Here is a 21,498-nt window from a genome sequence, read left to right on the forward strand (position 1 = left end):
AGATTTAACTCGGGAATTCGCAATCAAAAGAACTTTTGCATTAATTATTTTATTAATTAAAATAACATAAATCAACTTATGCATAGGACTGGAATAACTTGTAATTCAGGGAATTAATATAACTAAATAATGTGTGTGCCATGTGATTCCTTTTGTGTAGTCTTTCTTACATCCTTTCCCCAGTAGAGAGCAGCAACTCACCAAGTGTTTCTTTTGCATGTTCCTCCTTACAGAAGCTGTAAAAGTGAGTCTTGGTTTGTTTCATATTTGAGTTTATTCAATACAGCTTGAATTAAACTGAAAGCTTTGTAGGTATCAGTTATGGTATTAAAGGTAGTTCTAAAAGTCCCTAATAAAAGATAGCGAGAGGTCTGGTGTTCCCTAGTACTATCACAGAACTTGCTGGACAGCAGGATGAATGGATAGACTACATTGTATTGTTTGATTGGTAAATTTTTGCTTCCTTTCTGTACACAGAATTTGTAGCATCTGTCTGTTAGATTGAAACTTTGTTTGGTTACTCGTATCACAGAATCATAAGTTCTATTCCATCTCACACCTACTGGATCATGCTTTTACATGAGTGGTATTTGAACATTCTCCGATTTCATCTATGGTATGTTTTTGTAAAGCCCAGGTCAGGAAGAAGAAAGTAAGTCATGCAACTGTCAAGACCAGAATGATCAAAGCATGACTTCTCATTCTCCTGAAGATACGCAGCAAACCTTTATCCTCAAGGAAAGGACCTCTCCTCAATAGTTTAGAAAGCTGTGGGTAAAGGGTCTTTGAAAATCTTGGACCTATGTGCATGCATTTTTTATGTGTTTGCTTCTTTATGAAGTGCAAAGACACTTGGAGGAGGCGAGGTGTGGTGGCATGGAATTTTCTATTTTCCCCCTTCTATTTCATTCTAAAACCTTAAGAAGCCATGTCAAATTTTATCTTCTTTTCTGGGGATCTTTGGAGATACACATTATGTGATCTCACGCTTTGACTAAAGGGAATGAATTCTGCCAAAAGCTGAACAAGATTTCATTCTCTCAAATTCATTAATAGTTTAAATTAAGCAACAAATAACAAACAGAAAGTCCAGCTGTTGGAGTCTCTTTTTTCCTGCAGTGTGGTTCTCTGTCATCAGCAGTCTTCATGTACTCTAGTCATGATAATCTCTAGAGCAGAAAAGGTCTCCCAGTTCTTTTGATGGAGCTTCATCCCTCTGCATCCTGGGTGAACTCTAAGTCTGTTCCTCCTAGTTTTATGCAGGCAGGTAGCTGACAGGCAAGGACAAGACATGAGCAGGATGCCAGAGCATTCACATGTACTAGCTAACGCATTGGAGCTGCCTCAATGAAGGAACTGAATCTATCTTAGCAAAAGCAGGAGCTCTGTGGATCGCTGGGAGACGTAGAAACTCCACAGTCAAAAACCAGCCCTATTTCGTGTTTAAGAGCATGTTTTACCTCTGACTCAAACAAGAAGATACTATTTAAAGGTTTGCAGAATACCAGTGAATCTGCTTTTTCTCATGGTAACTTTAGATGGGTGGAAGATGACTGTGAGTTGTCAGACTGTGGCAGTGCAAGTGTAGTGGGAAGAAAGAGGGGTTCCCCAGAGGCCAGGGGAATTCAGTCGGTGCTGAGTTATTGCCACAAGGCATGGGGCAGTGGTGGCTGCACTGCTCCTGTGGGGGAGGTGCTATAGGTGGAGCTGGCCTGTTTAACTCTCAGATGGGGTAGCTGTAGTGACATTTGCAGGAGAGGTAGCAGGCACGTGCAGTCTGGGGGACAGTAAGGGCTGAAAGATGAGGCACACAATTGATAGTAGTGCTATAAAATGCTGAAAGCATGGTAGCACAGGGAGTTGTTGTGAAGAGAACGAGCTCATTTACTGCTGTGGCAAGACCTGAGCTGAATATGCATGCGTGTAGCTGTGGGTTGATGAGCTGTGTGCATGAGGCAGAGCCACAGCAAGCTGACAGGCAGGGAATAGCAGTGTTATGCTGAGCTGCTCTGCGGAGGTTTGCAGTGATGTTAAGCAGAGCAGCTCTGAAGTAGGAGCTGTAATAAAAAAGAGCCCCTGCAATGAGTTTATACCATCTGTTTACATAAATGTGCTCTCTCTCAAACCAGGATATGAAAGTGAACTAACTGCTTAGACCATACCTGAATACCTTCAACCTTGACTGAAGCTCCCCTTAGGATTTCTGCTCTGTCGAGCCATTGACATCCTTTTCATGCTGTTAAAGCCTTAAAGTCTTCTGCATGCTGGAACATTTCTCTATAATCTGGGTAACTAACCAAACTGCTGTCATCACAGATGTACCACAAACAGTCTCTTTGCCCCCAGGAATCTGAAAGTTTCTGACTGCTTTCCTAACACCATTCCAGTGAAATACAGGAATCTTCTCTTCTTGTCTCACACTTCCTCTTTATCCATTTTTCTTTTAGAATGGTCAAATTGTATTTGTTATCTCTGTTTTATTAAATGTTTACTTCCATTACATTTTCCCATGAAAGAGAAAATATTTTTTATCTTCTTTGCATAAGGAAAAAAAGGTTATTTAAATGGGAGACAACATGACCGCAATCTTTTTAAAGCAATGTCTTTGGCACATATCTGATTTTATAATAGTATAAAACTCTGTAAGACTTCCAAACAGTTTTTGCAAAACGTTTGAGTGTTGCTTGTATAAATCTAGGTCTAGGTCTGTTATTACTACCTTTATGTTGGTAAGAGATAAGGGTATGATATTCCTCAAATGGTTGATACATACTACAAGCTTTCAGAGGCTGTCCTCTTCAGCAATACCCTGCTGATCCTATTAGTAATAGTGACAGTAAAAGTTTGTCTCTGTTCTGAAAAGTGATCATTGAGGATTCAATCCTTCCATTAGATCAACACTGCTGTACCATCTATGCAGTCAGACAGGTGTGCTTTCTTTAGGGAGCAAAAGTAAGCCTTTAGCCCTTTTAGCACTGTCAAAAGACTGGGATCTCCCTACCATACAGACAAATGTATGTACAAACTCCCCTCTGCAGCACACTAAGCAACTGCTCTATCAAACCGCCTATTACTGCTCTTCAGAAAAGCCTGTGTGGGTACAAACATTACAGAGATGTCCCCGTGGGACCCATGTTAAAGGACAGGTAGTTTACAGAATAAATTATTTTTTAAAAAATTGGTCTTCTTGGTTCTAAGTCAATGAGCTGGAATTCATTTGAGCTGGGTTTACTTTTGGGCAAGGTTCTCATAAATATACTTGTGGGTAGAGATACTTGAAAAAACAAATTTTAAAGGCTATATATAGAAACCAGGTTTGGGGTGGTATTCAGCTGTCTAAACATCAGCATCCTAACATCATCTAAGCTGTGTCTTTGATATCCTGTTTGTCTGGAGCTGGCTGCTTATTAAGGGGTAGTCTTTCCATAAGTCCTGTGTCATTTCTGATTAGCTCACATGAATGTCTTAGGTATCTCCAAGTGTCTCAAATTGCAGCAGATACTTCTGCATACACAATCGTATTCCAGTTTTTGAAATAAAGATGCAAAAGTATTGGTAGTGTTCAGACAGTTCTCAGAGATATTTTCATTTATTAGGCTTGTATAATATCTAAATAAATGGGCAGAGTTCGAGTTTTCTGGGTCAGATTTTTGGTAATGAATAGTCTATAAATCACCTAATGGCCAGAAGTTAATTGCAGAACTTGTCTAGACTGTTTGAGATAAAGCAGATTTCTTGGAAGGTTATATTCCTGGTGAAAAAGCTCTGGTTTTGAACAACTTAGATCCTGTATGGGAAAATTACAATTTTACTGGACTATTGTAGGTTTTTGTTTGGAAAACCAAAGCAGTATCTTCCCAGCAGCCTACCTTGAAGACTTGTCCTTTTCTCCCATTTTCATTGAAGAAAAACAAAGATTTCAAGCAAATGAGCTGAGCACAGGTTGAAGGTAGAAAAAACAGTAATGATCAGGAAGGCAAAGTATATGGGCTTATAGACAATGGAACCTGAAAACAGCTTTTTAATATTTTTTTTTTTTTTTTTTTTTTTTTTAATTTAGATTATTGTGGTTTTCTTCTTGCATTGAGAAAGCAGAAATGAAAGACGCTTTCAAGCTGGGCAAGAAGCAAGCCCACCAGACTCCCAAAATGGAATATTTTAGAATTCCTATCCAATGAACAACGCCTGGGTTTTTCTGTTTTGTTTTGTTTATTGTGAATCAATAGGAACTTGTTTTCCAGTCTCTCAACATTTTCCATGGGGTGTTGATTCTGTTTCTCTGGGCGCCGATCTATTATTAATCTTTTGGGGAATAATTTCCAATGGCAAATAAACACAAAAAATAAATTAATGACTATAAATCAATGTAATTTCTATGAGTTATGTGCTCAGCTGGAGTTCGGGATGACTCCCTAAGATGCCGATACAGATCTCGAGAATCTTGACATAGGAATCATTAGAATAGTTAGATTTGGAAGGACTTTTAAGTTGGAACTTAACATCTCGTTCCAACCCCCCTGCCGTGGCATGTCTTATGACATGTTTTTCCTGCTTTTGGAAAGCAGCCTACATTTCCCATGCTGCTTTCAATGTTGCACTGACAGTACTGCTAGCCATGAAACCAGATAAAGCCTTGTGTCTGGGGACTTGACTTATTTTTCTAACAAACATTAATTTAGAAAAGGCCAGATGAGGTCCATGCCCTTGCTACGTTTCTGTTACATTAGGAAGATGGCTGAGAGGCAATAAAAGGTCTCGAAAAGCTCTTCTTCAGGCTGCAGAAAGCTTTTTCCAGACCCTGCAGGTGGCAGGGGTATTCCTCCTAAGCACCATTTCTCACAAAGGCCAACTGTAAGACTGGCTGCCTCTCTGAGATGCAGCATCTCCTGGCTCCTGCTGAGGACTGGGAATGTGGTAGAGGCCACACACTCAGCTTTTAATTTTGTAAAATAAAATACAATACAGCAGAGCACCCTTGAAAAGCCATCAACACCTTGCTCAGCTGAGAGTTACACTGCATGGAGGAGAGCCAAACCACTGTCACTTTAGTCCATTTGTGAGACTGTCAGTGTGTCTATGCCTGTTTTCTCTTCTCCTCCTGTGTCTGCCAGGTATGAGTGCTTAGGATCATGAAGGATCTATGCTTAGAGGTTAATGTGCTATGTTTCATAATTATCACCTATTCCCAGCTAAGCATTATACTTGCTGGCCGAAAGTGAGGAGTAGAGGACCCTGTTAGTAATATTTTATTCTCTTACTTACTGTAACCATTTTGAATTTCAGCCAGCACATATAAACAATATGCCTGTGCCTTTACAATTCTGCATTGCCATTTTAGCGCTCTGGATATTAGCCAGCAACTATAAAGTGTGTGGCATTAATTTAATTTCAGCTGGTTTCCTAGACATTTACTTTTGATAAATGGATCCAAGATGGATATGTCTGTCTGAAATAGCAATTTAATTTTGAATTGAAATAAACTATATTTGTTTAAATTCTGTGGTGACGCAATTACCAGCATGCTTTAACTTCCGTTAACGTAATGCCAGATGAAAGTTGCTTTAAAGAAGAGGGATGGCAATGAAAAGAAATCTTTCCAATGGGGCTGTAAGCTTGATGTTTATGTTTTTATGCCCATGTGGACATTCAGGGCTGTGATCATAATTACTTACTGTGGATTTACCTCATTCCCATAATGCACTTCAGCATTACAGTATTAGAAATTAATTATTCTCATGTAGTTAAAGAGACTTGCTTTCACAAGTTCAAAGTGCCATCACTCGTTTAAGTAGAAACTGAAATGGTCACAGAGCATATCCCAACAAGATGGCTAAGCAGTGTTGTGGTTTCTAAATCATCTCCTGAAACCTCTTTCTTTCATGGACAATTTGGAAGAAACAAATCAGAAACTACTGCACCAGCTTTACAACCTGTGTTTTTTCAGAGAAGATTTATCTTCTTCATTTTATGTTCCAGAGAAGTACTGAAGTAGTAATATATTTGAAACAATCATAGTGCATGGCAATCAGCTACTAATTTTGTTAAAACTTTATTGGCGCTGTTCCCGCTTTGTATGACGCAAGCCCATATGTTAGGGACTGGGATTTGGCTATATTTATGTAGCTTTTTGTTAAGGTGCTACAGATTTACCCCCACACTCAGGTATAAATTATTCAAACTCTGTAGAAAACAGAGGGAGAGACTGAAAGTTTGGTGCAAACAGTTGCATATTATTTAAACATACAAATATTAAACAGGGCAAGAGATTGACTTCTGATAATGTTATTCAACTTCATTTCAAATATGTTGTATTTTTTCCTGCTTCTATACTCAAACATCAGCCTCATCAGTCTTCCTGTAGTTTATTTATTATTTATGATTCCAAAGTGGGTGAGATTTCTATGAACCTTTCCAGATTGCTACATAACGAAGCAGAGAAAACACAGGGAAAAGTGACACACCCTAGCTATTTTGATTGGAATTTCTTTGAATTATGGATTTCCTCTCATTCTCTGCCTTTTCCAGCAGCAGATGTGTTTTTGATTGGCAATATGTGTGCTGTTGTAATAGCTACGTTTGAAACTCAATACTACTAAACGTAGTGTACCTTTAATATTTATTTTATTTACCAATGGCTATTTTAAGAATCTAATTGCTGTGCTATTGAAATGTATTATAGCTAGTTGAAAAATTTCAAGAAGTTCCTAAAATCACATCATCTCTTACCTGTCCTTTGTTGGCTGCTTCTAAGGTCATTGTCCTTATCATAACTAACGCACATCTCAAGAAGTAGTATCTTGGTGTCTATTTCTACCTAGCATACATGGAGAAACAAAAATTCAAGTTTTGCAATGCAAGTAAAAGCTCTCTAACAGATAGAGGATTGAAAGATTTATCAGGAAAGCAGAGATTGTACTTTAGACTGATTTAGGGGGTACATAAAGTAGAGCAGGAATTCACCAGTAGGTGAAAGGAAGCATGTTTTTTGTCAAGATAGAAAGCCTAGATATTAATTCACAGATTCAAATGCTAGCTAAATTTTATTTGGAGTTTTCCAGCCTTGGCATAAAAGGCAGAGCAGAAGAGGAACCAAAAGAAACTCAGGTTTCTTGCTTGTGTTGAAGTAGTTTTTTCACATATATTGGGCAAGAAGACATTGGGCAAGAAACAAAGGAAGACACCAAAGAAGATTTCTCTAGCCTGTTAATGATATTCCGTGCGAAAACAGCAAGTCTTTAGTTGGATTAAGAATCTGAGATTGTAGATGCCGCTTCAGTGCTCACAGTCCTCAACAGCAGGACATCTGCACGAGGAAACCTTTCATCACAGTAGCTTCAACACATTCTTTCTTTTCTTTGTGAACTAAATCCCCTCAAATGTGGTTCTGTTCTCTACATTATCTTCTTTCTCTCCACTAGTCAGTGAGAATTTTTCTTTAAAGACAGTGACAGTGTGACAAGAGTGAGACCTGTCAAGCTAAACCATTGTGTCATGACAGACCAAAATCCCAAGGACAAATATGTTCCTGTGTAAATTATTGCTCAGAATGAACTGCCTATTTTCTTCCACGAAGGTTACCAATATGGGTCCACAATACTCATATGAATAAATGCCTTTAGGTATTACATCTTTTACTTTTATTGACTGTCAATATGATGCCTAACCAACTATGATACAAATAAAATTTTGGGATGTAATATAAAATCTTAATGAAAATGAGAATTTGGTGGTAGACTATGATCCAGATTATGTTAATTTTATGCCCTGAAATTGAAGAAATAGTTTATGTTAGTGTGCAGGGCTTACAATTGTTATTTACCTGTAAAAAGACAATTGTCATGGTGATCTATAAGAAAGATTTTTCTGATGAGTTGGAGATGGCTGTCATGCCAACTGGCTATAAATTAATCAGAAAGTTTCAAAGAGAGGGCGTTAGCTCATTTATGTTTCATTTTATCAACAAATATTCTGTATTTAGCTGGAGAGTTACCAGAAAATGTTATTTAGAAATGTTGTAGTTTTAAATGTATCCACCCATATTCATGTAATTGGATTTCTTACATTACGATTGCTTCTTTTAGTTGCATTCACTAACCCTATAAACCTAAGGCTTTATAGGGATTATAACTTATTTCATTTTATGAAGTCAGTTATTTGGAGTTCAGTAAGACACAAAAAGAAAAAAAAATAGAGACCTAAACATATTTCAGTTTTAAGAACTAACTTCTTGGGTGGTGCCCAGGTCTGGAAGCAAATTATGTATGTCATTCTCCTCGTTCTTCTTTTGAGCTTTGTCAGATAAAAGCTTTTCTACTAGTCATCAACACGTAGTGAATGGCCACTGCTGCATTTTGGGGAAGTTTTACACTGAGAGGCAAAAGGAGAGAACGTTTTAGAGGTAAATTATTTCTTCTTTTTTTCCACATATGGCAGCTGCAGAAAATTCCCCAGAGGTCTGGCATACTGAGAGCAGCCCGAGGGAGATGGATTAGTGAGCAGGAGACAGGTGAGTTCATCAGAGATGCATGAGAAATTGGCAGAAATATGTGATAAACCACTTTTTTATCACAGGGCTATCTTATGAAACTTACACTTTTTTCTAGAGAGGACCCTAGCTCATGAGGGACAACTGCTTCCATTGAAAGCATGCTAAAGGGTTTGCAAAGCAGGTAATGAAAGAAGAAAACATCTGAGAAGCAATGATGACAGAGTGCTGAGTGTGGAAACTGCCCTGAGAGAAGGCGTGGTCTTCTCAGCTGAGGTGCACATAACCAAAGAGTGTAACCATGGTCCTTCCTTCCCTCCTCTTCCCTTTGCCCTCCTAAGAGTAAATCATGTGCCCTACCCATGAACCCTGCTGCTTCTTCAAGTGTTAAGAATAAAGCTAGCACCCCTTTGTGCCCACTTATAATAAATTAGAATGAAAACTGAATTCCACTATTCAGCCGATAGCAGAGAAGACGTGGGGGAATTCTTTAGATGCTTTTAGGATTCAGCTGGACAGGGTGCTGGGCCATTTTGTCTAAAAAAGGTTGGACCAGATAATTCTTGAGGTCCCTTCCAACCTGATATTCTATGATTTTCTATGATTCTTTCCCCTGCTTCTCCTCCGTGGCCATTGGTGCCAGATGAGGGGCCAAGAGAGCACAGATTGTCTATCACCCTCACTAATCTAAACATAAATAGGAGCACCTATTCCTCACCTATGTCTTTACTCTTCCTGTTCTTCAATCCATTGCTAAGCATTTGAGTGCCTCATGCTCCTCTGCTCATTTTTGCTTCAACATCTCTTGGAAGTTAGCAGGACATCTGGGCAACAGCTGTGTAGAGTATTCACTTAACAGAAAAAAGCTGAAGCATCTGCATATACAACATCATCCCCCTTCACACATGCAAATAAGCAAATTGGACAACCATGTCCCCCAACACGTGTGCTAAACACCACCTATAAGCACCCGGGCCTAAAACTTCGGTCATTATGACCCCACTTCATCTTCTACTGCTTTTTAAAGTTGCCTAAATTTTCACCTACAATTTGATTGCTGAAGCTCCAGCCCCAGCTTCCCATTCGGAAAACTTTGAATTTAGGGCACTCACCAAGGATGTGGGTAACTTAACTCCAGTGCTCTTCTGGAAGAGTCTCTCATACCCTTGTGCATGTCATAATTGCCACTTATTCTTGCATGGGCTTTATCGCTGAAGCAACCCTTTAGACAGTCTTGTTAAATGTTCTTCAGAAGAGAGAGAAAAAATGTGTAAATGTGACCTCCTATGCTAGTAATAAGGGCACTCAGGAGAGTGAGGCTCTAGAGTTCTGCCCTATTTCCATTGAACATTTTTGGCTTTTTAGGAACTAGGAGCAGCAGTTGGTTAGGGGTCTGCCTGGCAAAAGAGACATGATGACACCTCATGGAGAAGAAGGAAGAGAAGACATCAGAGCTGGTTGTTAGTTCTTAGCAAGCATAAGGGAAAAAGTAATACTTTGGATAACAGAATTTCAAGGCTTATTTGGTTTGTCTGCTCCATGAAAAGCCTCCTTTCAGCAGAGGTGTTTTGTTCCAAGCAGGGGATATATCTCATAGAGTTAAATTAGTTCTGTTCTTCGCTTTGGCTCTGGCATACTCACTCTTTCCAATGGTCCAACACACGCAGAGAATATACCCACAGAGATGCTCCTCTCATCCTTTTACTTTCAGACAGGTACTCAACCTGTAATTTAGGGCACACTGTCTAAGGAAATTGCTGGTCTTACTGTGTCCTCCATTTGTAACTACCTATCATATCCACATCCCCACATGGTTCTCACAGTTAAAATGTGACAAGATTCATGGGTAATGAGCACAAAAAAAGAGATTCTTTGGTGTGGCTGCCAGGCACAGGTTATTTTTCTTTGGCTTTTGCATTCCAAGCCTGTACTGCTACAGTGTCTTTCTTTCTGAGGCGAAATTTCTGCTTCAGGAAACTGGAACTTCTATAAAACAAGCTTGAAATAATCAAGACTAACCACTGATGATAGACCATACAGGCTGAATATAAGAGCTATATCAGAGTTGAATACAGTGCTTGAGGCTGAGTGACTTCTGTTTAGGAAAAAGTGTGTTGTCTCCAACTGTAAATTGCTATTTGCAAAACACAATTAACTAACCAACTGCACAGAGATGAACTGAAAATTTAAACAAAGCTGTGTTTGACTGCCATACAGAAAATGTTCTCTTCCAAGAAGACTAGCTGTAGGCAGTGTCTGTGTAGCCAACAGCTAATTGTGTCACTTTGTGGTTTGTGTTTTGCTGTTTCTCTCTTTGCTTCTCACATGGAAAACTTATGGGCTCCAGGGGAGTCAGGACAGCGATTTGCCTCTCCCAAGGGCAGCACCCACAGGCACCGTTCATCAGGCACTAAGGCATATTTGGCTTATGGCGCTTTGAGCCATTTAATGTCTAATCTCCAATTTGGGTGCAAATAATTTCTTTTTACCTTATATTCTACACCTTAGTGTAAAGACCAGCAACAGCATGGCTGAGAACTCAACAGACTTTGCCTGACCCTAATCCCTGAGAATACGGGGATTTGTTCTAATAAAGGAAGATTAGAGAAAACCATGATAAAACCTTATGTTCTTGTTCCCTTCATATTATGTCAGCATATATAACAGATGTGATAAATGTAGAGGGGAGCCCACTGTTTTGTTGACAAAGGTGGTTGAACTGCTGGGACTAACAGACCACTTTTCTACCCATGATCCTTAGAAGAATTGTTTTGTATGTCTCTGGGTTGTCTCTATCTTTACCTAAGGAAGGCCTGAGAGTGACAAGGCAAAAGATAGACCTTAGCTAAGAGAAATTCTGCATGAGTCATTGAAAATAGCCGCCTTTTTTTTTTTTTACCTCCTGGTGAGTAAAGGCATATACCAAAGAGGGGAGAATTTTGCTCCTGTGCTCAAGTGTTAGGTTATGCCAAGTGTCTTGACAGATTATTTTCTGTTTGTCTCACTTCTAGTTGGATCACAGACTCTGGGAATTTGGCTCTGAGAATTTACACCTCTTTGTTTAGGGAGAGGATTTCTGTCTCTTAGAAACAGCAATAGCATGCTGGACACACCACCACCAGGATTTAGCCCTCAGGCACCAGGAGGTATCCATGTCTTCGCTTTTAGAAGTTTTTCTGTTCCTTGCCAGATTTCTGAACCTTAGTCTTCATTCGTGTTTCAATGTGAGGTAAAGAAAAATGTAGGTAAACTTTTCTGATACTTTAAAGGAGAACAGGAACCTACAGATCACATAAGTCAAAGTCTCTAAGAGACCACATTTTTGGGGACTTCCAGTTTTGTGTGCCCAGTAAAATGTATGTGAGATCTTGGACTATACACATCGAACATGAGGATCCCAGGGTGACAATCTCCTTTTGAAAACATTTACTACTGATTAACAAGATGACTTCAGCTCAGAAGCTTAGTCTTGGGAGCCTATGTTTGGAAAACTCTGTACAAAGCCAGAATAAGAAGTTTAAGAGGCATGTAAGACTCTAGGAGGAGAAACACACATGTAAGGTCTTTACCTGGGCCCTCAGTCCTGCCCCAGCAACCAGATGGGGGCTGGAAGCCACAAATAGGCTGCCACAAAACCTTGATCCCCTCATCCTGGAGGACCTGCTGTAAAATACTGCTTGCATGAGCCGCTGTGGAGATTTCAGTCTGCAGTATTTTATATGATAAAGACATGTTTATTTGTTTTAGAAACTGAACAACATCCATGTGCAGTGGCATATTTTTGTGCTGACTTGATGGGAGTCATTGAGTGAAAAGTTGGCAGGAGGGAGATGTGATTTAGGCTCCCTGTTGATGTCCCTTCAAACCAGGTGGTGATTTTGTTGCCAGAAGAAAGATGTAACATGTTTTAAATAATCTCTGAAGAAATCTTTCCCAGATCCCAGACCTAACACCTAATTCTTCATTAACTTGCCACTCTGTTACCAATTCCCTCACCCAGGGGTGAATAACTGATTGCTATCAGTCATGTCAATTCCCCTCATCATGAAGGCACAGAGATCTTTTCTGCTTTGTAAGAAGAAGATTACTACTAGTTTCATAATGGAGGGAGTAGGTCTTGGGGATGGGCGTTAAACACACCTTAATTAATATGTGTAAGGGGAAAAATGCAACAGCACAACTGTTGGCTTTGTTCCTAAGTTAGTGTTAAAACTAGAGCTGTTCCAAAATAACAGACTTCTAAATTTAGAGCTGCTGTTCTGAATAAAATTGAATAATTACTCCGTTTTCATCTGGAGTAGCCTACAAAGATTTCTTTGGATGCAGTGATGATATTTTCCACATTTTTCTGCTAGCATTCTGTTGAAAATTCAGGAGTGGGGTAGTGGGGTGTACTTCTTAAAATTTACTTCTTGCCACCTAGTTAAAATACCAACCAATTTAAAATTATTATTAATGCTGCCTAAAATGGAAAGAGAAAAACCGTCCTCATATATTTTTGGGAGGAAGGTTTTTCAGCTATTCCAATATAAGCTGTCAATCCTACATAACCAGAATCATGGAGGTTTTATTACAGGCTCTATACACTGGAGCTGTATTGCCTGAGAAGCTTGTAAACATATACACATCCTTCGTGCAAACCTATTGTTTCTATTATTTGTTGATAACCTAACATTACATAATGTGTGATATGATTTTTTTTTCTTTTGTTCACCAGTTTGTTTAGATTTGCAATAAAATATACCAAGTTCCTGCTTGGTATTTGAATACTGGGTCTTCACATTCTAGAATTTAGTCTTGCAATGACAATAGAGTTAGTTATCTCCATCATGTTAAGAATTAAAGGAAAAGTTAAAATACACATCTTTTGAAAATAAACGATAAAATTATAAGCTTTCAAAATGATTTAATATATATTCCCAGATTTGGCTTGATATGTAAGACTGATAAATGGGTCATATTTGAATTTTATCATTTCAGCTGCCTTTGAATAATGCTAGAAAAAATCAATTTGAACACTTACTTAGCAACTTAAAAGCAAATTTAAGCTCACAATTCAGTAGTGGACCCAAAGCAGTTTTCACAAATATCCCAAATAAAATGAAATTCTGAATTCTAAATTTTGACAAACTGCAAGCAACTGGTTTGAGGAAGTACTTTTTTATTACAGAAAGAGTAAAGACTGCTGTCATAAAGATTGCATTTTTGTAACACATCAAATGTAGGACAAGAGAGTTTCAAAATGAGGCAATAATAGAGGTTTTAAAAATGGAATGAAATGCAGGTGCTATAAAGAAATGTTGGTGATTTGGAATTTTTTGGCCAACATAGCTATTTAAAAAACTCTGCAGTTCCATTTTAAACCTTTTTTCTAACCTTAAGACAAGCTTCCAAACCTCTTAAAGTTGGTAGTCATCCTTCTGTTGGTTTCAGGATCTCTTGCAGTGCTGTTTTCAATCATGATATCTTGTCTGTCACATGGTGATTAGTGCTGCTTGCTGCATTTCAGATGGACTCTATCAGTAAAAATATAACATTTTTTTCCTTTAAATTCACCCTCCTTGTAAAGATAGCCACATACGTTGACTTTCTTTTACTATGCTAGCAGTGTGATGAGTTGATTTTTTGACCCTGATAACTCCTAGGTTGACTTCCAGATCAGGAAGTTGTTGCATTTATTTTCTAAGAAAGTTTTTTTTTATACATATAAGTATATATGGATGGATGTACACATGCAGGTATGTATATGTAAACAGGGGAAGTTAAGATTAGATATAAGGAAGAAGTTCTTTACAGTGAGAGTGGTGAAGCACTGGAATGGGTTGCCCAGGGAGGTTGTGGATGCTCCATCCCTGGCGATGTTCAAGGCCAGGTTGGACAGAGCCTTGGACCACGTGGTTTAGGGGAAGGTCTCCCTGCCCATGGCAGGGGAATGGAACTAGATGATCTTAAGGTCCTTTCCAACCCTAACGATTCTATGATTCTATGATTCTATGTGTATTCGTTAATTATCTTTCTGATTACACAAAATAGAACCTAGGTATTCTGCCTTCTTAACTCTCATGGGTTTAGAAGAGGATTAATAGCAGAGAATTGAATCTTCAGTGGTTTCTAAGCACAGGAGTTTTCCCAACACTTGCTATCCTGTACCAGTAGAGGGTTTGTAAGGAAGTAATGCCTTCAGGAGTAAGACCTTTGTTTGAGGGAATGAAAGCTGATTTACTGCAAGAAAACCTGCATGATTTGACGGAGAAATAATATTTGTCATGAATACATGAATGTTCGAGGACCTTTCCAAATCATCCTCTGTCCCTCAGCCCCAACAGAAAAGTCTTTTTCTAAACTTTTTTTTTTGTTTTCTTCTCCTGCATTCTAGGTGCAGAAGCATCATATTCCTTACTATCATATGAGGTCATTGTACAGCAGACTGCAAGAAAGGAGAAGGACCGCAGGGGACAGAAGGACTGGAAGAGCAGAAAATGAGGTGAATAAGTCTGACCTCTCCATCAGTTCAGGTTCACCTCCTTGTCCTACATGTCCCTAAGGAAAATGTATTTAAACTCTTGGCATTGTGAGCATCTCCCGTAGAGTTAGGAGAGCTCTACCCACCATCTCACTAAAGAAAGTTTAATTGTCCATTCATAAGTACGTTATTCTTCTTGTTGCTGTTATTATTTTTTATGTAATGACAAAATTTCTCCAGCACGCACTGTGTGAAACTAGGAACCAAAACCAGAAAGGTTTCTGTAGGCACAAATCATTGCAGTCTGTGAATCTCCTGAGGAGGTCTTTTTTCAGTATTCTCAAGTCTTTCTAGTTCTTTCACAGAATTATCAATGACTCCATAGAAACCTTGTGGCTTGGAAATGAAGACCAAATCTCTGTGGTTTTATGTGTGTGGAGAGTTAAGAGTTTTGGCAAGGAACAGAAAAGGCAGCAAAGTCCAGTGTGCATGTGTTACACCACATCCCAAGAAGTTGAAAGACTTGGTTTCCGCAATGGCGAAAATAGAAATTGAATCTTGAAGCAGCTGGTCATAAATTGGCTGAATCTTCTCACGGTGTTTTTTGTAAAGTCTGGTCATGATGATGTATTTTGGAGCAGCCAATATAGCCAGGTGAAGGGAGGAATCACTAAATTTGAGGACCCCTCCATGATTTAGGTTGTTCTGAGCACTGCTAACGGTGATGAGACTTTTTCCCTGTCTAGAATGGCTTACTAAGTCAGAACATCCAACCCATCTAAACTATTGCTAAATGGTTAGGAAAAAATTCAAACTGTGCAAATTAAAACACATTATTCTGCTATATTAATTATTTTTGCTGCAGTTAATTTAACAGATTCAACAGATTCCTGCTAATTGGCATCTTTGAAAATTGAAATTTGGAGTTTTCTGTGTATTAGAACTCTTGGCAGTATTTTTAATAAAGAGTGGCATGGCTCAAATTAATAATGCCAAAGCTACAACATCACCTCTGTATTGAGCTGTAGTAAATGCAGTGTATAAAGAAAACAGTTTACAGAGGTTTCACATACAGCTTAGTATAGTATATAAATCCTGATGCCAGACAGACCACTGCTAGATTCCTACTAAATTCCCAATATCATCAGCAGAGTAATCAGCTAATCTTGTAAGAGGTTCCTGCTCCCTTGGGGAAAGGATTGAGAACAGTCAGCAACTATAAACACAAGCTATGCCCTTGCAACCAGGGCTAGAGTGCGCTGAAGTCTTTCGCAGGGAAACAGCTCTAAGGGGAGTCAAGACTGGCAATGTAGAGAAGACAAGGGAAGTCAAATAGGACCAAGTGAAACCAAGTCAAACAAAAGTCTTACACAGTATGCAAATTCACAGGGGTCTACATAGAGTCTTTCTAACAGGGCATGTGGAAGCAGTAGAAGGATTTGTTTCCTTCTTAAATCAAGAGGCTTGTTACAGCAAAAGAAAATCTGATTATACAAAAGGACCATCTTGCAAGGGTGATCAAACACTGGAACAGGTTTTCAGAGTGGTTGTGAAGTCTCTGTCCTTGAAGCTATTCAAAATCTTACTGGACACAGGAACTGCTCTAAGTCAATGTTTACTCATGGTCTGATCAGGGGGCTGGGCCACAGGACTTCCTGAGGTCTTTCCAACCTAAACTATTTTGCGATTCTATACTAGCTTCTGAAAGACTTTGTGTTGTGAGCTAAATGCAGGTACATTAAATAGGAAAAGCTTTAAAAGGATTCCTCCTTTGACCTTGTTGCATCTTTTAATTTCCAGGTTCAATGAAAGACTAGAAAGGCATGAGTTACATGTGACTGGCATTACCATGAATCCGAAAGTTTTTCTGGGGGGAGGTGGGAAGATAAAAACAGATCAAAATTACAGTAGGAGCAGCATGAGAGTGTTACACAGAGGTACAAGAAATGTCTTTTTCCACAAACCATTTGAGCCCTCTTTTGGTACAGTATGTTTTGAAGCCATCACAACTGCAGGCATTATGTTATCCCTACCTTATACCATAGCAGACCTTGTGTATATAAGGGCTTTAACTGATCCTTTATTTGCTACTTCCTACTGAATCTGAAAAGCCTACAAAATAACAGTGGTTATTGGCAACCTCTGAGCTTTTGACTCAGTGAATCATTCTAGTTATGTTACTACAAGGGCGTGGAGTCTGGCAAAGTCCTTGTTTGACATGATTTAATGGAATAATTTCTTTAAAAGGGATTGGGTTTTGGCTTTTTTGGCTTTTGCTTTGGGGGATTTTCTTTTTTTTTTTTCTTTTTGAGGATCTTTTTTTCTCTCTTGGTTTTGGTTCATGGAGCCGTGTCTTAACAAAAACATAACAACTAACTGGAGGATTCCCTCCCCCTCAGATTTCACATAAGATAGCAAAGCATATGTTTTGAAAGGAGCTGAACATCTGGAGATCAGGAACTGTTGTCTTCTGAAGCATTCTACTACTTGCAGCACAACATCTTCCCTGGAAAGTGAAAGGTCCAGAGATTTCAAGGTGCTGTTATAGCTTTTGCAGTTTTTTTGCAGACTTTTGTTTTGATCTGAGCACACTCTCAAAACATACCCATTAGCAACACTCCCAATATTATGTTTGATATAGTTCAATAGTAGAAACACAGAAGCTAAGAAAAGTCACAATTTATTCTCTTGGAACTATAGGGTCCCTACTACCTCTTCTTCTAGTCGCTATCCTTCCACATATGAACAACACCCCCCCACACTCTCCCTAGAACAGATTTTCATAACTTTTAAATGAAGAAGGAAATCTGGTAGCACTGATTGATGGAGAATGTTGTCCATGTCTAGGTACAAATACATGTAGTTCAGCCAGCATCACTCGAGATCAAACTATTTATACCAGTTTATAATCTCCTGATTCTTTTTCTCCTCGCTTTCTTAATGCACAATAGTAGAAACATACAAGGATATGCGGGGGAAAAGAGTGCTAAGTGGTCACATTCAGTTGTAAGATCACTCAGCTTCAAAGAAAACAGGAGCTGGCACACTGGGTAAGAAGCAGTGGCCATGAAAACAGACTTTCTGTCTTTGACATAGATACGGCAGATGTCTCTGAGAAAGACTTAGTAGGCAGATGTGAGGGTAAAGGACTCTCCTTTCTTCTTCTTTCAACACCAGTAGAAATCTTGATCTGTATTATGTGACATATTTTTGTTGTTATCAAATGGTTACGGATATGCCTATGAATATTCAAACATTCTGAATCCGATTAGATTTTTGGCTTCTCTGAATCTTGTTTCTCACTGTATTTATGTTTTACATGATATTAAAGCTTTTATCACTTGGAAACTTCCTGCAACTTTAAATACCGTTAGATGCACATCATTATTGTGTTATGGACTATGATGAACAGAAGTTTGCAATATATTTACCTCACACAATTTTCATTTTCAAATTATTATGATATCTTCTTGTATTTGCTCCTCTTCTTAGTTAAACATTGCCAGTCATTTCAATTTCTCTTCAGGACATGTTATTATTTGGTCTCTTCTAACTTTGGGTGCATTCTCATATAGCTCATATGAGATAAGGATACTGTCAAAAATATTGTTTCATTGAGATCTCTTTTCTGGATATTTTACTGCATGAATGCAAGGAAGACCTCTCAATAGAACCAGTAGCAAGATTCAGTGGTGGGTAAAGCAGACCCATGCTGCATTCACAAAAATGTCTCAGTGAATGAAAGTCAATTTAAACCAGCTGTAAAAATGAGATGAACAGGGCCATGTACAGATCTTGGTCAAGACAAACAGTTGTTATTTTATTGTGGATTTTTTCCATCCCTTCCATCTTAAGTTCACTGATAGTCCCTAAATATGCATCTGCGCAGCATTGTAGGGCTAGTTCTCAGCACTGTTTAAAATGTGGAAAAACAGCGCAAAGAAGAAGAAACTCTGGAAACTAGAAACGAGGAGAAGCATGCAGGGCATGGGCATGGAAAAAGAAGAACTAAGAAAAAAACATTTCCAAATGGAAAAAGCTGGGTAGGTTAATGAAAGATAGATGGATTCCTGTGTTGCATGTAAATTTTGATGTAGAGCATTTTCTCTTTCTAATGCTTAATAAAGCCTCCTCTCATCCATAATCATACTGCTTTTCTTGCTTTTTACCTTTTTTAACACTATCCATTTGTCTGGAAGGCCATGGTGTGGAAATGATCTCAATAAAAACCAAAAAATTAAATTAATGATCTTGATCTGTTTTCTTAAAGTGATAAAACCCTCCGTGGAAGTCCAGGGCTGTTCCAGCTCCAGCCAGACCTTGGGAATGCCTTGGCATTGGTCAATAAATTCAGTTTGACGTGCTTTCCCTGGATCCCAGTGTCTAGGTTACACCCAGTAAAAATCAGCTGACTTCTAAGCAGGCTTTCCTTTGTTACAACTTGGAATCTGCTGTCCCTTTTATCTGTTTCTGGAAACTTTTTCTCTCCCTGCTGAGGTGGCATTGGGGGAAATTAAATTATTGTGTTAAGAAAGAGACAACAGAGATATACTGAAAGTACCAAATGGCTCGTATGCTTGCTTTCTTACTGACAACATTCTTTTGACGAGGCAGAATATAAATTTCTAAGTTTATTATGGTCCAGTTTGGAACAGAAAGTTCCTATGGAAGAAGTCTTAAAGTCATTTGTAACTTACTACACTGTCAAATGTTAACACTGTCCAGCAAGATATAACGTTGTTCTGCTTGTTTTCTTAGCAGTTTTCCTGAAAGCAGCGTATGAGCTCCTCTATGTATAATGAGCCTTGCCCATGGCAGGAGAGTGTCTTATGTTTCTTGTTACAGTGCAAACTTGGTTGATTAGAAACAAATGCAAACCTTTGGGACTTGCCCTGTTCAACTGCTACCCTAGAGCCAAGAGAATAATTTTCTATATGTATGTTCAAATGGTTCCCACTCACTCACACAGACAGAGCCATCACCTCACACTAAAAACATAAAATAGAGGGTACCGTAGTAACTGCCTTTAGGGAACAGCTCTGTGGGCTTGGCAGTGAGCAGCAACATTACTCCAGAGAAAAGTCCATGTGGCATTGTGCCTGTGGCTTGCACAAACTCTCTCAGAGCTCTGCAGCATGCAGTTCTACTTGTATGGGAGGGGGGGTGAATGAATGTTTGGTCTTCTCTGTGTCCTTTTAAGCAGGACTAGAACAAGGTCTTCAAAGAAATGCAAGACCCCATAATACCTAGTGCTTGTGCAAGGGTTGGTTAGGCCCCCTTTGCCCTTCTGCCCTTTAGATCCACGCAATAGCATTGACAGACTAACAGACATTTGATCTGGCAGAGAATATCATATCTGTTGTGAATTGGCTCTGCAAGTGTTCCTTGACTGGATAAAAAAAAAAAAAAAGAAAGAGGGAGGAAAAAGCTGGGGGGAAAAGGAAAAGAGAGATTAAAAGTCTGTCCCAGTACAGAGTAAAAACGTTACATAGAATTCAACAAAAAAACTCTATGGAACTTCTATTTATATTGAAAATAATAGCATTTCATTGTCAAAGTAGCTAGACAAAGAAATTACAGATTTTAGCAAATGTTTCTGAGGGAATAAAAGATCTTGGAAAACAGATTCACTGATTGTGGAGGAGGGGGTAGAATTGGTGCTGACACAAAAATGTCTTACAGATCTACTGTTACTGCTACCAATTATTTCTGAAATGCCATGGAGAATGTAGTGAAATGCTTGGAGAAAAATGAAGAACATATTTTTTCTCTAAGAGAAGGAAAGGTTGAAAAAGAAGCATAAGTCTTCACCTACATCAGTCTATAAGCTGCAGCACCAAGTAGCTTGAACAATATCACTCTCATTTTCTAGTGAAATTTCTCATTAAAGTGTTTAGTGTACAGGATTTAGGCAATTACCATTATCTCAGGAAGATAAACACTCCTTAGACCAAAGCTACTCAACTGTGAGACGGACAGTGGGCTCAAAGGGAAACTTAAATAGTCAGAGTCCTTTGAATCAAACACTTTTCTGTCTGTATTGCTGACTTAGTTTGGCAGTGACTTGCTCCCAAAGTATAGGTAGGAACTGTGCGTAAGATGATTGACGACTGTGACAGATCTGGGCTATAGCATGCTCAGCTGCTGCTCTGCCTAACTCTCTGCGATGTGTTGAGGTTGGGCTACAGACAGATACCCATCTACTCACTGTCCCTCCTCAACAGGACAAGGGGAGAAAATAAGATGAAAAAACTTATGGGTAGAGATAAAGACGGGGAGATCACTTAGCACTGAGGCAGGCAGGCAGAGGAGACAGGAAAGAGGTTAGATCAAGTCACACCAAGGTTATGTGAACTCTGTGAACATCTTATCTCTCAGATGACTCTTCTCTGTAGAGACCTTGATCCTTGGATTTCCATCCATGTTCAATTGTCTCACCTCACCCATCTTTTGTATGTTTCTATATCCCTCAAGCCTGCCGCTGGGTGTCCCTATCCTTTTTTGCCCTTTTTCTCTTCTCCAGGAATCTTCTTTACCTCATGCATTTTTG

At 38.9% G+C, this 21,498-nt stretch overlaps 1 protein-coding gene across 1 annotated transcript in view; it reads left to right on the plus strand.

Moving 5' to 3' along the window:
- Positions 1 to 15,089, plus strand: part of LOC115605689 (potassium voltage-gated channel subfamily A member 5-like) — a 131,329-nt gene extending 116,240 nt beyond the window's left edge. The window contains exon 3 of the mRNA XM_030480489.1: positions 14,862 to 15,089. The gene's annotated coding sequence lies outside the window, so the exon portion shown is untranslated. The remainder of the gene's footprint in view (positions 1 to 14,861) is intronic.
- Positions 15,090 to 21,498: the final 6,409 nt, after the last annotated feature.

Source organism: Strigops habroptila, chromosome 3 (assembly GCF_004027225.2).
Source record: "Strigops habroptila isolate Jane chromosome 3, bStrHab1.2.pri, whole genome shotgun sequence".
NCBI lineage: Eukaryota > Metazoa > Chordata > Aves > Psittaciformes > Psittacidae > Strigops > Strigops habroptila.